Source organism: Petromyzon marinus (assembly GCF_048934315.1).
Source record: "Petromyzon marinus isolate PM22_M1 ecotype Great Lakes invasive population chromosome 83 unlocalized genomic scaffold, UKy_Petmar_22M1.pri1.0 chr83_unloc.3, whole genome shotgun sequence".
Classification (NCBI taxonomy): domain Eukaryota; kingdom Metazoa; phylum Chordata; class Hyperoartia; order Petromyzontiformes; family Petromyzontidae; genus Petromyzon; species Petromyzon marinus.
The window spans coordinates 293,749-310,483 of NW_027422636.1; the positions used below are offsets into that span (position 1 = coordinate 293,749).

Sequence of the window (16,735 nt, forward strand, 5' to 3'; positions counted from 1 at the left end):
CTGTGCACAAACGCCGCCCTCCCTCAGCATTTCGCTTGGGAGATCATCTCTGCCCGCTGCCTTTCCTGGTCTCAGACTCCGGATCGCCTTCAGTACGTCTGCAGTGAGTTCAATTGAGGCGCACACTCAACTTGGAGGCAACACTATTTATTAACACGTAACAAGCCCACGTGACCTACGTGACTTTACTGAATAGAACCAAAGAGTACGCAACAAGCCCACGTGAACACTCTACATAAGGGGCCGTCCATAAATGACGTCACGCAATTTTGGACGATTTTTGACCCACCCCCCCCCTCCTCCCCCCTCGTCACACGGCGTCACAAAAAGTCAGACCCTCCCCCCCCAAATATGACGTCGCAAAGCTCTGCCCCCCCCCCGAAAAATAAAAATCGCTTTAAAGTATTGTCACATTGCAGTGCGTATTTAATGTGGCGCTGCCACTCTGATGTCGTAGGGAGAAAACATTTATTAAAAAGTCTAATTAAGTAGAAAGTGTTGGCCCGTATTTATTTTAAGTTGCGCATTTCGACGTGACGTCACATTTCTCAAACCCCCCCTCCCCTCGTCACACATCGTCACAAATGTCTGACCCCACCCCCCCCCCCCCCACCCCCACCCCTAGGTGCGTGACGTCATTCATGGACGGGCCCCTAAGGCGGTGACCACCGTCCCTAACCTCACTAACGCTCTGGGAACACTGCACAGCGTGACCCAGGCAGGTGACACCCACCGGCGATCGGAGACTCGAGGACCGCCGGTGGCTGCCTCTTCACGCCCCGCCTATGACTCCCGTGGCGTGCCCGGCTCCGCCCCAGGCCACGCCCGCCTTTTCGATCCCTCGGGAAGGTCCGGGGGGGGTCCCCCAACCACCACGTGACCCCCCCCCAAGCTTCCCCACTGGGGCCCCTAGCCCACCCCCCCCTCTGTCCGGTCGCGTGTCCTGTTGGGTTTAACGCGGAGCGTCAAGGCCTGACACGACCGCAGCGACGTCGCGTGTCCCCGCGCTTCCTCGACAGACGGCACCTCGGCCAGCCACTCACAGCGGGTGACTTCTTCTTCTTCTTCCAATATTTGAGGCACCGCAGCCTCAGCAGGGTCATCCCCACTTTGTGCCGCGATGTTTTCCTGGCCGAGGGATTTTCCCGTCCCCCAGGACCTCACGGAAATGCTCAGCAAATCTGCGAACCTGTTCCCGGGGGTCGGAGATTGGACCACCGTTCTTTCCCCTAATGATGGTAATAGGCGTGGCGCTGCAGGTTACTTTTTTGATGGAGTTAAATAGAGATTTGTGATCGCGGGCCATTGAGGCAGACTCCATCTCCTCAGCAACCCGCGACCACCACCCATCCTTGCAGCGCCTCACAACAACAACCGCCATTCGCCACTAAGTGCCGGTGACGTCACCACGACACTTGCGCCAGGCAATGTGCACCTTGAGGCCACGTGAAGTGTCGAACGCCCACTGGCAGGAGGTCACGGGGCAGACCCAGGTGCCACGGGTCGACTGACTGAGATGACTGGCTGATGCACCACCTGTGCCCCCTACTGTGCCAACCTGCTGTGCTTTAGCCACCCGGCGCTCTGCTCGTTGTTGTGAGCGTCGCTCCTCCGCTCTCCGTTGTTGTTGCGACTGCCTCCAACTGCCCAGTAGCGTCCTTCACGAGCCTCCTCCACAGAGGCCGATCTTGACACCGCTGGTACCGGCCATCGGCAAGACCACTCAGCTCCACATCCTCCTGTACCACATCACTCCATCTCTTCTCTAGCCCGTGCCGTGCCCGTTGAGCCCACTCAATCCGGCCGAACAAAAGCTGTTTGGGCATGCGGTAACTTGGCATGCAGGCTACTTGGCCCAGCCAAAGCAGCCTTGCCTGCCGGAGGAGCTCATCGATGGGACTTTGTCCAGATCTTTTGAGGATTTGTGAGCTCCTCACACAATCCAGCCTGGTTAAACCCAGGATGGATCGTAGGCAGGCCAGCCTAAATGTTTCTAACCGGCGAAGATGTTCCATTAGGGGTGTCCACGTTGCACAAGCGTAGAGAAGGGAGGGAATGACTGTGGCCGAGAAGACCTGAAGCTTCGTGTGGAGTGACAGACCAGGTAGCTTCCACACAGCATTACGCAACCGATGAAAAGATGCCACTCGACTGATTGAGCACACACACCTTAAACAACACACACACATTGAATCCACACACCTACACAACATACACCTACACAACACACACACATTGAACACACACACACTGAACATACACCTACACAACACACACACCAACACAGCACATTGAACACACACACCTACACACACATTGAAACCACACACCTTAACAACACATGACCACAAACACACACACAATATATACACACACACATACATTGAACACACAACATACACACACATTGAACAAACACACAACATACACACTCACATTGAACACACACACAACATACACAGACACATTGAACAAACACACAACAAACACACACACAACATACACACACACACAGAACATACACACACACATTGAACACACACACATTGAACACACAGACAACACACACACACACATTGAACAAACACAGAACCACATTAAACACACACACAACACACACACACACAACATACACACACACATTAAACACACACAACATATAAACACACACAACATACACACACACACACAACATACACACACAACATACACACACAACATACACACACACACATTGAACACACACAGAACATACACACACACACATTGACCACGCACACAACATACACACACAACATACACACACAACATACACACACACAATGAACACACACAGAACATACACACACACATTGAACACACACACACAACACACACACAACACACACACACACAACATACACACAGACATTGAACACACACAACATACACACAGACATTGAACACACACACACACAACATACACACACACAACATACACACACACACAACATACACACACACATTGAACACACACACACATTGAACACACACACAACCTACACAAACACACATTGAACACACACACAACCTACACACACACATTGAACACACACAACACACACACACATTGAACACACACACAACATACACACACACATTGAACACACACACAACATATACACACACACATTGAACACACACACAACATATACACACACACATTGAACACACACACACACACAACATATACACACACACATTGAACACACACACACACACAACATATACACACACACATTGAACACACACACAACCTACACACACACATTGAACACACACACAACCTACACACACACATTGAACACACACAACACACACACATTGAACACACACACAACATACACACACACATTGAACACACACACAACATACACACACAACATACACAAACACATTGAACACACACAGAACACACACACACACATTGAAGAGGCACACAACATACACACACACACATTGAACAGGCACACAACATACACACACAACATACACACACAACATACACACACAACATACACACACACATTGAACACACACAGAACATACACACACAACATACACACACACACACACATTAAACACGCACACAACATACACACACAACATACACACACACATTGAACACACACAACATACACACACAACATACACACACATTGAACACACACAACATACACACACAACATACACACACACATTGAACACACACACACAACATACACACACACATTGAACACACACACACACAACATACACACACAACATACACACACATTGAACACACACAACATACACACACAACATACACACACACATTGAACACACACACACACAACATACACACACACATTGAACACACACAGAACATACACACACACATTGAACAGACACACACAACATACACACACATTGAACACACACAGAACATACACACACACATTGAACACACACACAACACACACACAAATTGAACACACACAGAACATACACACACAACATACACACACACATTGAACACACACAGAACATACACACACAACATACACACACACACATTAAACACGCACACAACATACACACACAACATACACACACACATTGAACACACACAACATACACACACAACATACACACACATTGAACACACACAACATACACACACAACATACACACACACATTGAACACACACACACAACATACACACACACATTGAACACACACACACACAACATACACACACACATTGAACACACACACACAACATACACACACAACATACACACACATTGAACACACACAACATACACACACAACATACACACACACATTGAACACACACACACACAACATACACACACACATTGAACACACACAGAACATACACACACACATTGAACAGACACACACAACATACACACACATTGAACACACACAGAACATACACACACACATTGAACACACACACAACACACACACAAATTGAACACACACAGAACATACACACACACAACATACACACACACATTGAACACACACACAACATACACACACACAACATACACACAAACAACACACACATTGAACACACACAGAACATACACACACAACATACACACAAACACACATTGAACACACACGCACAACAAACACACACACACACCACACACACACATTGAACACACACACATTGAACACACACACAACATACACGCACACATCACACACACAAATTGAACACACACAACATACACACACAACATACACACACATTGAACACACACAACATACACACACAACATACACACACACATTGAACACACACACACAACATACACACACACATTGAACACACACACACACAACATACACACACACATTGAACACACACACACAACATACACACACAACATACACACACATTGAACACACACAACATACACACACAACATACACACACACATTGAACACACACACACACAACATACACACACACATTGAACACACACAGAACATACACACACACATTGAACAGACACACACAACATACACACACATTGAACACACACAGAACATACACACACACATTGAACACACACACAACACACACACAAATTGAACACACACAGAACATACACACACACAACATACACACACACATTGAACACACACACAACATACACACACACAACATACACACAAACAACACACACATTGAACACACACAGAACATACACACACAACATACACACAAACACACATTGAACACACACGCACAACAAACACACACACACACCACACACACACATTGAACACACACACATTGAACACACACACAACATACACGCACACATCACACACACAAATTGAACAAACACAGAACATACACACACACACAGAACACACACACGCACATTGAACACACAACATACACACACACACAACATACACACACACACAACATACACACACATAACATACACACACACACAACATACACACACACACAACATACACACACACAACATACACACACACAACATACACACACACATTGAACACACACACAACACACATACACAACATACACACACAACATACACACACAACATACACACACAACATACACACACACATAAAATACACACACACAACATACACATTGAACACACACACATTGAATACACACACAACATACACACACACAACATACACACACACACATTGAACACACACAACACACACACACATCATACACACCATACACACACACCACACAAACACATTGAACACACACACACATCATACACACACACACACACAACATACACACACACACAACATACACACACACACATCATACACACACACACACAACATACACACACACATCATACACACACACACACAACATACATACACACATTGAACACACACACAACATACACACACACAACATACACACACACAACATACACACACACATTGAACACACACACAACACACATACACAACATACACACACAACATACACACACACATTGAATACACACACACAACATACACATACACATTGAACACACACACACACAACATACACACACACAACATACACACACACACTGAACACACACACAAAATACACACACATCATACACACACACAACATACACACACATTGAACACACACACAACATACACACACATTGAACACACACACAACATACACACATCATACACACCATACACACACACACCACACACACACATTGAACACACACACCACACACACACATTATACACACACACAACATACACACACACAACATACACACACACATTGAACACATACACACAACATACACACACACATTGAACACACACAACCCTCACAGTGCGACGCTGTGAGACATTGCTCGAGGGATTCATGAGAGACACAGAGACACACAGAGAGACACAGAGAGACACAGAGAGACACACACAGAGAGAGACACAGACATACACAGAGACACAGAGACACACAGAGAGACACAGAGACACAGAGAGAGAGACAGAGAGACACACAGAGAGAGACACAGAGAGACACACAGAGAGAGACACAGAGACACAGAGAGGCACACAGAGACACAGAGAGAGACACACAGAGACACACAGAGAGAGAGACACACAGAGACACACAGAGACACACACAGAGACACAGAGAGAGATACACAGAGAGACACACAGAGAGAGAAACACAGAGAGACACACAGAGAGAGAGATACAGAGACACACACAGAGAGAGACACAGAGACACACACAGAGAGACACACAGAGACACACACAGCGAGACACACAGAGACACACACAGCGAGACACACAGAGACACACACAGCGAGACACACACAGCGAGACACACAGAGAGACACACACAGAGAGATACACAGACACACACAGAGAGACACACACACAGAGACTCACACAGAGAGACACACAGAGACACAGCGAGACACACACAGAGAGACACACAGAGACACACAGAGAGACAGCGAGACACAGAGAGAGACGTTCGAGTACCCCCCCAACACACAATGGAGCCTGCCGGACTAGGCCGCAGTCTGAACCTCGCTCCCGTCCCTCTCTCTCCCGCCCGCTGCCCATACTCCGTCAAGCGCTCACCTCCTGCTGCCGCTGCTGCTACTGCTTCTTCTTCTTCCTCTGCTTCTGCCTGCTGCTGTTTCTCCTGCTGCTGCCGCTTGCCGTTTGCAGGCCACGCGAGTTACCTCAGCGACTCGGAGCGACTCGACACCACAAGCCGCCCGATCGCTCTCCACACAATGCGCGCCTCTGACACCTGCCGCTTCCGGAAGACGTCTACCGGACAAGGAAGACATCTACCGTCAACGGAAGAGATCTACCGTTAACGGAAAAGATATCTTAACCGTTAAACCCGAAGGCGTCTACCGTTCGCGGTAGACGGCTACCGCGCACGGAAGATATCTTACCGGGGCGTCCGGAAGACGTCGATCGTCCCGCGGAAGATGTCTACCGCAGAAGGAAGACGTCTACCGCGCTTCCGGAAGATGTCGACCGACCACGGAAGACGTCTACCGCGCTTCCGGAAGATATTGACCGACCACGGAAGCCGTCTACCGCCCACGGAAGACGTCTACCGCGCTTCCGGAAGATATCTACCGCAGAAGGAAGACGTCTACCGCGCTTCCGGAAGATGTCGACCGACCACGGAAGACGTCTACCGCCCACGGAAGACGTCTACCGCGCTTCCGGAAGATATCTACCGCCTACGGAAGACATCTACAGCGCTTCCGGAAGACATCTACCGCCTAAGGAAGACATCTACCGCACAAGGCAGACGTCTACCGCGCTTCCGGAAGACGTCTACCGCACTAAGCAGACGTCTACCGCGCTTCCGGAAGACATCTACCGCCTACGGAAGAGATCTACCGCACAAGGAAGACGTCTACCGCGCTTCCGGAAGACGTTTACCGCACAAAGCAGACGTCTACCGCGCTTCCGGAAGACATCTACCGCCCACGGAAGACGTCCACCGCGTTTCTGGAAGAAGTCTACCGTACAAGGAAGATGTTTACCCCTTCTTCCGGAAGACATATCGACTGGGACTGAACGATGAATCGATTTAAAATCGAAATCGCGATGAGCAAATCGCAAAGTCTGCGATATTTTGCGATTGTAAAATTCCATTTGCTTGCTTTCTTACGTGAATGGTTTTATTTTTTGTTATTATAACTTTATTTATTTAACTTAACAAAATTGTGCCGTGTTTGATTCTTCTATTTCATATTCTTGGTTCTTTCGGTAAAGTCAACACCACGTTTGAAGGGAAGCAATAAAATAATAAAAAATAAAACAATAAAATTCTCACGACGTTTCGACTGCAACACAAGAAGCAATCATCATCAGGTGTGAAAACCACAGCAAGAACATTTTGAAAAAAGTAGCGGGTTTTTTTTAACGTCAGCACCACGGAGAGCGATTTGACCGTCATTCAGATGGACGAGTCCATCTATGTTCGGAACGGATGAGGGGGGGGGGGAGATGAAAATAATGGATGTGGTCTGAAAGCCACCGTAAGCGTGATAAATCAATTAAGACCCGAAATGGTTTATCAAATCCTTCCAATGATTGCTAAGCCCAGAATCCATCTTCTCGGTTGAAATGGTCTCCGTGTTTGTATATGTGTATAGCCTCATGAACGAATCTCTCATGGTAACCATAAGCGTGAACGATCAATTAAGACCCGAAATGGTTTATCAAATCCTTCCAATGATTGCTAAGCCAGAATCCATCTTCTCGGTTGAAATTGTCTCTGTGTTTGTATATGTGGATAGCCTCATGAAGGAATCTCTCATGGTAGCCGTAAGCGTGAACAATCAATTAAGACCCGAAATGGTTTATCAAATCCTTCCAATGATTGCTAAGCCCAGAATCCATCTTCTCGGTTGAAATGGTCTCCGTGTTTGTATATGTGGATAGCCTCATGAACGAATCTCTCATGGTAACCGTAAGCGTGAACAATCAATTAAGACCCAAAATGGTTTATCAAATCCTTCCAATTATTGCTAAGCCAGAATCCATCTTCTCGGTTGAAATTGTGTTTGTATATGTGGATAGCCTCATGAAGGAATCTCTCATGGTAGCCGTAAGCGTGAACAATCAATTAAGACCCGAAATGGTTTATCAAATCCTTCCAATGATTGCTAAGCCCAGAATCCATCTTCTCGGTTGAAATTGTCTCTGTGTTTGTATATGTGGATAGCCTCATGAAGGAATCTCTCATGGTAACCGTAAGCGTGAACAATCAATTAAGACCCGAAATGGTTGATCAAATCCTTCCAATGATTGCTAAGCCCAGAATCCATCTTCTCGGTTGAAATTGTCTCTGTGTTTGTATATGTGGATAGCCTCATGTACGAATCTCTCATGGTAACCGTAAGCGTGATCAATCAATTAAGACCCAAAAATGGTTTATCAAATCCTTCCAATGATTGCTAAACCAGAATCCATCTTCTCGGGTTGAAATTGTCTCTGTGCTTGTATATGTGGATAGCCTCATGAACGAATCTCTCATGGTAGCCAGATGGCTTGCAGAGAACCTCCGTCTTGGAGAAGTCAATGTCGTGTGAGCCTACTGAATTATAACGGTGATCTGCCACGGCCGAGGTGTTGGTCCTACCGTGTTTTAAGTCTGCTTTGTGTTCACGAATGCGGTCGGAGACATGTCGTTTGGTTTCTCCAATGTAACTCCTACCACAGAGGCAACTTAGTTTGCAGACACCAGGGTACTGTATGTCCGGAATCACATCTTTTACAGACGGAACCAGATCACGGATTTCATGTAATGTGTTGAATCGGACCTGGATCTTGTGTTTATTCAAAATTTTGTTGATCTTTTTTTGTGATTCCCGCAATGTAGGGTAAAGTGATGGTTTTGAATTTCTCCTTAAGAGGGTCCTTCTTCATGGTTGGAGTGATAGCTTTGCGGATTGTGTAGTCGGAGTAACCATTAGCCTTGAGAGCTTGGTGTACGTGCTGGAGTTCACTGGCTATGTGTTCCTGGTCGGATATGCATTGGGCTCTATGGTGCAGAGTCTTGATGAGAGAATTCTTCTGGGATGGATGGTGGTGGGAATCCGGTTTCAGGTAAGCGTCCGTATGGGTAGCTTTCCTGTAGACAGAGTGGCTCATTGAACCATCAGGTCTCTTTTTTTATTAGGACATCCAAAAAAGGTAGCTTGCCATCTTTTTCGACTTCCATGGTAAATCTGATTTCGGGTCTAAATTGATTGTTCACGCTTATGGTGGCTTTCAGACCGCATCCATTATTTTTGTCTCCCTCCCCCTCCTCCGTTCCGAACATAGATGGACTCGTCCATCTGAATGACTGCCAAATCGCTCTCCGTGGTGCTGACGTAAAAAAAAACGCCACTTTTTTCAAATGTTCTTGCTGTGGTTTTCACACCTGATGATGATTGCTTGTGTTGCAGTCGAAACGTCGTGAGAATTTTATTGTTTAATATTTTTATTATTTTATTGTTTCCCTTCTAACGTGGTGATTACTGAAAGAACCAAGAATAAGAATTGTGTTTTGATTTAAAGCTTTCGTGACTGCAGTAATTCATATTCTTAGCTCTTTCGGTAAAGTCACGTTGAAGGGAAACAATAAAATATATTATTGTTTTATATGTATTTTATTGTTTCCCTTCAACGTGACTTTACCGAAAGAGCTAAGATTATAATAATTTTATTGTTTTACAATAATTGTATTGTTTTATCTTTTTATTATTTTATTATTTCCCTTCTACGTGGTGGTGACTTTACCGAAAGAACCAAGAATAATCATTTTATTGTTTTACAATAATTTTATTGTTTTATATTTTTATTATTTTATTGTTTCCCTTCTACGTGGTGGTGACTTTACCGAAAGAACCAAGAATAATAATTTTATTGTTTTACAATAATTTTATTGTTTTATATTTTTATTATGTTATTGTTTCCCTTCTACGTGGTGGTGACTTTACCGAAAGAACCAAGAATGATAATTTTATTGTTTAACAATAATTTTATTGTTTTATATTTTTATTAGTTAATTGTTTCCCTTCTACGTGGTGGTGACTTTACCGAAAGAACCAAGAATAATAATTTTATTGTTTTACAATAATTTTATTGTTTTATATTTTTATTATTTTATTGTTTCCCTTCTACGTGGTGGTGACTTTACCGAAAAAACCAAGAATAATCATTTTATTGTTTTACAATAATTTTATTGTTTTATATTTTTATTGTTTAATTGTTTCCCTTCTACGTGGTGGTGACTTTACCAAAAGAACCAAGAATAATAATTTTATTGTTTTACAATAATTTTATTGTTTTATATTTTTATTATTTTATTGTTTCCCTTCTACGTGGTGGTGACTTTACCGAAAGAACCAAGCATAATAATTTTATTGTTTTACAATAATTTTATTGTTTTATATTTTTTTGTTTAATTGTTTCCCTTTTACGTGGTGGTGACTTTACCGAAAGAACCAAGAATAATAATTTTATTGTTTTACAATAATTGTATTGTTTTATATTTGTATTGTTTAATTGTTTCCCTTCTACGTGGTGGTGACTTTACCGAAAGAACCAAGAATAATAATTTTATTGTTTTACAATAATTTTATTGTTTTATATTTTTATTGTTTAATTGTTTCCCTTCTACGTGGTGGTGACTTTTACCGAAAGAACCAAGAATAATAATTTTATTGTTTTGTGTGTGTGTTCATGCGTGGATCTAGCATGGCTATGATATGTTGTGTGTTCATGCGTGGATCTAGCATGGCTATGATGTTTTGTGTGTATTTTCATGCGTGGATCTAGCATGGCTATTATATTTTGTGTGTGTTCATGCATGGATCTAGCATGGCTATGATGTTGTGTGTTCATGCGTGGATCTAGCATGGCTATGATGTTTTGTGTGTATGTTCATGCGTGGATCTAGCATGGCATGATATTTTGTGTGTGTGTGTTCATGCGTGGATCTAGCATGGCTATGATGTTTTGTGTGTGTGTTCATGCGTGGATCTAGCATGGCTATGATATTTTGTGTCTGTTCATGCGTGGATCTTGCATGGCTAATTTTGTGTGTGTGTTCATACGTGGATATAGCATGGCTATGATATGTTGTGTGTTCATGCGTGGATATAGCATGGCTATGATATTTTGTGTGTGTTCATGCGTGGATCTAGCATGGCTATATTTTGTGTGTGTGTTCATACGTGGATCTAGCATGGCTATGATATTTTGTGTGTGTGTGTTCATGCGTGGATCTAGCATGGCTATGATGATTTGTGTGTGTGTTCATGCGTGGATCTAGCATGGCTATGATGTTGTGTGTTCATGCGTGGATCTAGAATGGCTAAGATGTGTTGTGTGTGTATGTGTTCATGCGTGGATCTAGCATGGCTATGATGTTTTGTGTGTGTTCATGCGTGGATCTAGCATGGCTATGATGTTGTGTGTTCATGAGTGGATCTAGCATGGATATGATACTTTGTGTGTGTGTTCATGCGTGGATCTAGCATGGCTATGATGTTTTGTCTGTGTTCATGCGTGGATCTAGCATGGCTATGATATTTTGTGTGTGTGTTCATGGGTGGATCTGGCATGGCTATGATATTTTGTGTGTGTGTGTTCATTCGTGGATCTAGCATGGCTATGCTATTTTGAAGGCCTCTGTCTGTGTGTTCATGCGTAGATCTAGCATGGTTATATTTTGAAGGCCGCTGTCTGTGTTCATGCATGGATCTAGCATGGCTATGATATTTTGAACGCCTCCGTCTGTGTGTTCATGCGTGGATCTAGCATGGCTATGATATGTTGTGTGTGTTCATGCGTGGATCTAGCATGGCTATGCTGTTTTGTGTGTGTGTTCATGCGTGGATCTAGCATGTCTATGATATTTTGTGTGTGATCATGCGTGGATCTAGCATGGCTATGATATTATTGTGTGTGTTCATGCGTGGATCTAGCATGGCTATGCTATTTTGAAGGCCTCTGTCTGTGTGTTAATGCGTGGATCTAGCATGGAAATGATGTTTTGTGTGTGTGTTCATGCGTGGATCTAGCATGGCTATCAAATGCTGTGTGTGTTCATGCGTGGATCTAGCCTGGCTATGATATTTTGTGTGTGTGTGTTCATGCGTGGATCTAGCATGGATTTGATATTTTTTGTGTGTTCGTGCGTAGATCTAACATGGCTGTGGTGTTGTGTGTGTGTTCATGCGTGGATCTAGCATGGCTATGATATGTTGTGTGTGTTCATGCGTGGATCTAGCATGGATATGATACTTTGTGTGTGTGTGTTCATGCGTCGATCTAGCATGTCTATGATGTTTTGTGTGTGTGTTCATGCGTGGATCTAGCATGGCTATGATGTTTTGTGTGTGTGTTCATGCGTGGATCTAGCATGGCTATGATGTTGTGTGTTCATGCGTGGGTCTAGCATGGATATGATATTTTGTGTGTGTGTTCATGCGTGGATCTAGCATGGCTATGATATGTTTTGTGTTCATGCGGGGATCTAGCATGGCTATGATGTTTTGTGCGTGTTCATGTGTGGATGTAGCATGGCTATGATATGATGTGTGTGTTCATGTGTAGATTTAGCATGGCTATGATATTTTGTGTGTGTTCATGCGTGGATCTGGCATGGCTATGATATTTTGTGTGTGCGTTCATGCGTCGATCTAGCATGGCTATGCTATTTTGAAGGCCTCTGTCTGTGTGTTCATGCATAGATCTAGCATGGTTGTATTTTGAAGGCCGCTGTCTGTGTGTTCATGCATGGATCTAGCATGGCTATGATTTTTTGAACGCCTCCGTCTGTGTGTTCATGCGTGGATCTCGCATGGCTATAATATTTTGAACGCCTCTGGCTGTGTGTTCATGCGTGGATCTAGCATGGCTATGATATTTTGAATGCCTCTGTCTGTGTGTTCATGCGTGGATCTGGCATGGCTATGATATTTTGAACGCCTCTGTCAGTGTGTTCATGCGTGGATCTAGCATGGCTATGATATTTTGAACGCCTCTGGCTGTGTGTTCATGCGTGGATCTAGCATAGCTATGATATTTTGAAGGCCTCTGTCTATGTGTTCATGCGTGGATCTAGCATGGCTATGATATGTTGTGTGTGTGTTAATGCGTGGATCTAGCATGGATATGATGTTTTGTGTGTGTGTGTTTTCATGCGTCGATCTAGCATGGCTATGATATGTTGTGTGTGTTCATGCGTGGATCTAGCATGGCTATGATATTTTGTGTGTGATCATGCGTGGATCTAGCATGGCTATGATATTTTGTGTGTGATCATGCGTGGATATAGCATGGCTATGATATTATTGTGTGTGTGTGTGTTCATGCGTGGATCTAGCATGGCTATGATATTTTGAACGCCTCTGTCAGTGTGTTCATGCGTGGATCTAGCATGGCTATGATATTTTGAACGCCTCTGTCTGTGTGCTCATGCGTGGATCTAGCATAGCTATGATATTTTGAAGGCCTCTGTCTGTGTGTTCATGTGTGGATCTAGCATGGCTATGATATGTTGTGTGTGTGTTAATGCGTGGATCTAGCATGGATATGATGTTTTGTGTGTGTGTTTTCACGCATAGATCTAGCATGGCTATGATATGTTGTGTGTGTTCATGCGTGGATCTAGCATGGCTATGATGTTGTGTGTTCATGCATGGATCTAGCATGGCTATGATATTTTGAACGCCTCTGGCTGTGTGTTCATGCGTGGATCTAGCATAGCTACGATATTTTGAACGCCTCTGTCAGTGTGTTCATGCGTGGATCTAGCATGGCAATGATATTTTGAACGCCTCTGGCTGTGTGTTCATGCGTGGATCTAGCATAGCTATGACATTTTGAAGGCCTCTGTCTGTGTGTTCATGCGTGGATCTAGCATGGCTATGATATGTTGTGTGTGTTAATGCGTGGGTCTAGCATGGATATGATGTTTTGTGTGTGTGTTCATGCGTGGATCTAGCATGGCTATGATATGTTGTGTGTGTTCATGCGTGGATCTAGCATGGCTATGCTGTTTTGTGTGTGTGTTCATGCGTGGATCTAGCATGGCTATGATATTTTGTGTGTGATCATGCGTGGATCTAGCATGGCTATGATATTATTGTGTGTGTGTTCATGCGTGGATCTAGCATGGCTATGCTATTTTGAAGGCATATGTCTATGTGTTAATGCGTGGAACTAGCATGGATATGATGTTTTGTGTGTGTGTTCATGCGTGGATCTAGCATGGCTATGATGTGCTGTGTGTGTTCATGCGTGGATCTAGCCTGGCTATGATATTTTGTGTGTGTGTTCATGCGTGGATTTAGCATGGCTATGATATTTTGAACGCCTCTGTCAGTGTGTTCATACGTGGATCTAGCATGGCTATGATATTTGAACGCCTCTGGCTGTGTGTTCATGCGTGGATCTAGCATAGCTATGATATTTTGAAGGCCTCTGTCTGTGTGTTCATGCGTGGATCTAGCATGGCTATGATATGTTGTGTGTGTTAATGCGTGGGTCTAGCATGGATATGATGTTTTGTGTGTGTGTTCATGCGTTGATCTAGCATGGCTATGATATGTTGTGTGTGTTCATGCGTGAATCTAGCATGGCTATGCTGTTTTGTGTGTGTGTTCATGCGTGGATCTAGCATGGCTATGATATTTTGTGTGTGATCATGCGTGGATCTAGCATGGCTATGATATGTTGTGTGTGTGTTAATGCGTGGATCTAGCATGGATATGATGTTTTGTGTGTGTGTTCATGCGTGGATCTAGCATGGCTATGATATGTTGTGTGTGTTCATGCGTGGATTTAGCATGGCTATGCTGTTTTGTGTGTGTGTTCATGCGTGGATCTAGCATGGCTATGATATTTTGTGTGTGATCATGCGTGGATCTCGCATGGCTATGATATTATTGTGTGTGTGTTCATGCGTTGATCTAGCATGGCTATGCTATTTTGAAGGCATCTGTCTATGTGTTAATGCGTGGATCTAGCATGGCTATGATGTGCTGTGTGTGTGTTCATGCGTGGATCTAGCATGGCTTTGATATTTTGTTTGTGTTCATGCGTGGATCTAGCATGGCTATGATGTTTTGTTTGTGTGTTCATGCGTGGATTTAGCATGGCTATGATATTTTGAATGCCTCTGTCTGTGTGTTCATGCGTGGATATAGCATGGCTATGATATTATTGTGTGTGTGTTCATGCGTGGATCTAGCATGGCTATGATATTTTGAACGCCTCTGGCTGTGTGTTCATGCGTGGATCTAGCATAGCTATGATATTTTGAAGGCCTCTGTCTGTGTGTTCATGCGTGGATCTAGCATGGCTATGATATGTTGTGTGTGTGTTAATGCGTGGGTCTAGCATGGATATAATGTTTTGTGTGTGTGTTCATGCGTGGATCTAGCATGGCTATGATATGTTGTGTGTGTTCATGCGTGGATCTAGCATGGCTATGATATTTTGTGTGTGATCATGCGTGGATCTAGCATGGCTATGATATGTTGTGTGTGTGTTAATGCGTGGATCTAGCATGGATATGATGTTTTGTGTGTGTGTTCATGCGTGGATCTAGCATGGCTATGATATGTTGTGTGTGTTCATGCG

General features: G+C 43.9%; 1 protein-coding gene across 1 annotated transcript in view; it reads right to left on the reverse strand.

Moving 5' to 3' along the window:
- LOC142908393 (uncharacterized) overlaps positions 1–7,553 on the reverse strand; it is a 31,160-nt gene extending 23,607 nt beyond the window's left edge. Inside the window, exon 1 of the mRNA XM_076059002.1 lies at positions 7,199–7,553. The gene's annotated coding sequence lies outside the window, so the exon portion shown is untranslated. The remainder of the gene's footprint in view (positions 1–7,198) is intronic.
- Positions 7,554–16,735: the final 9,182 nt, after the last annotated feature.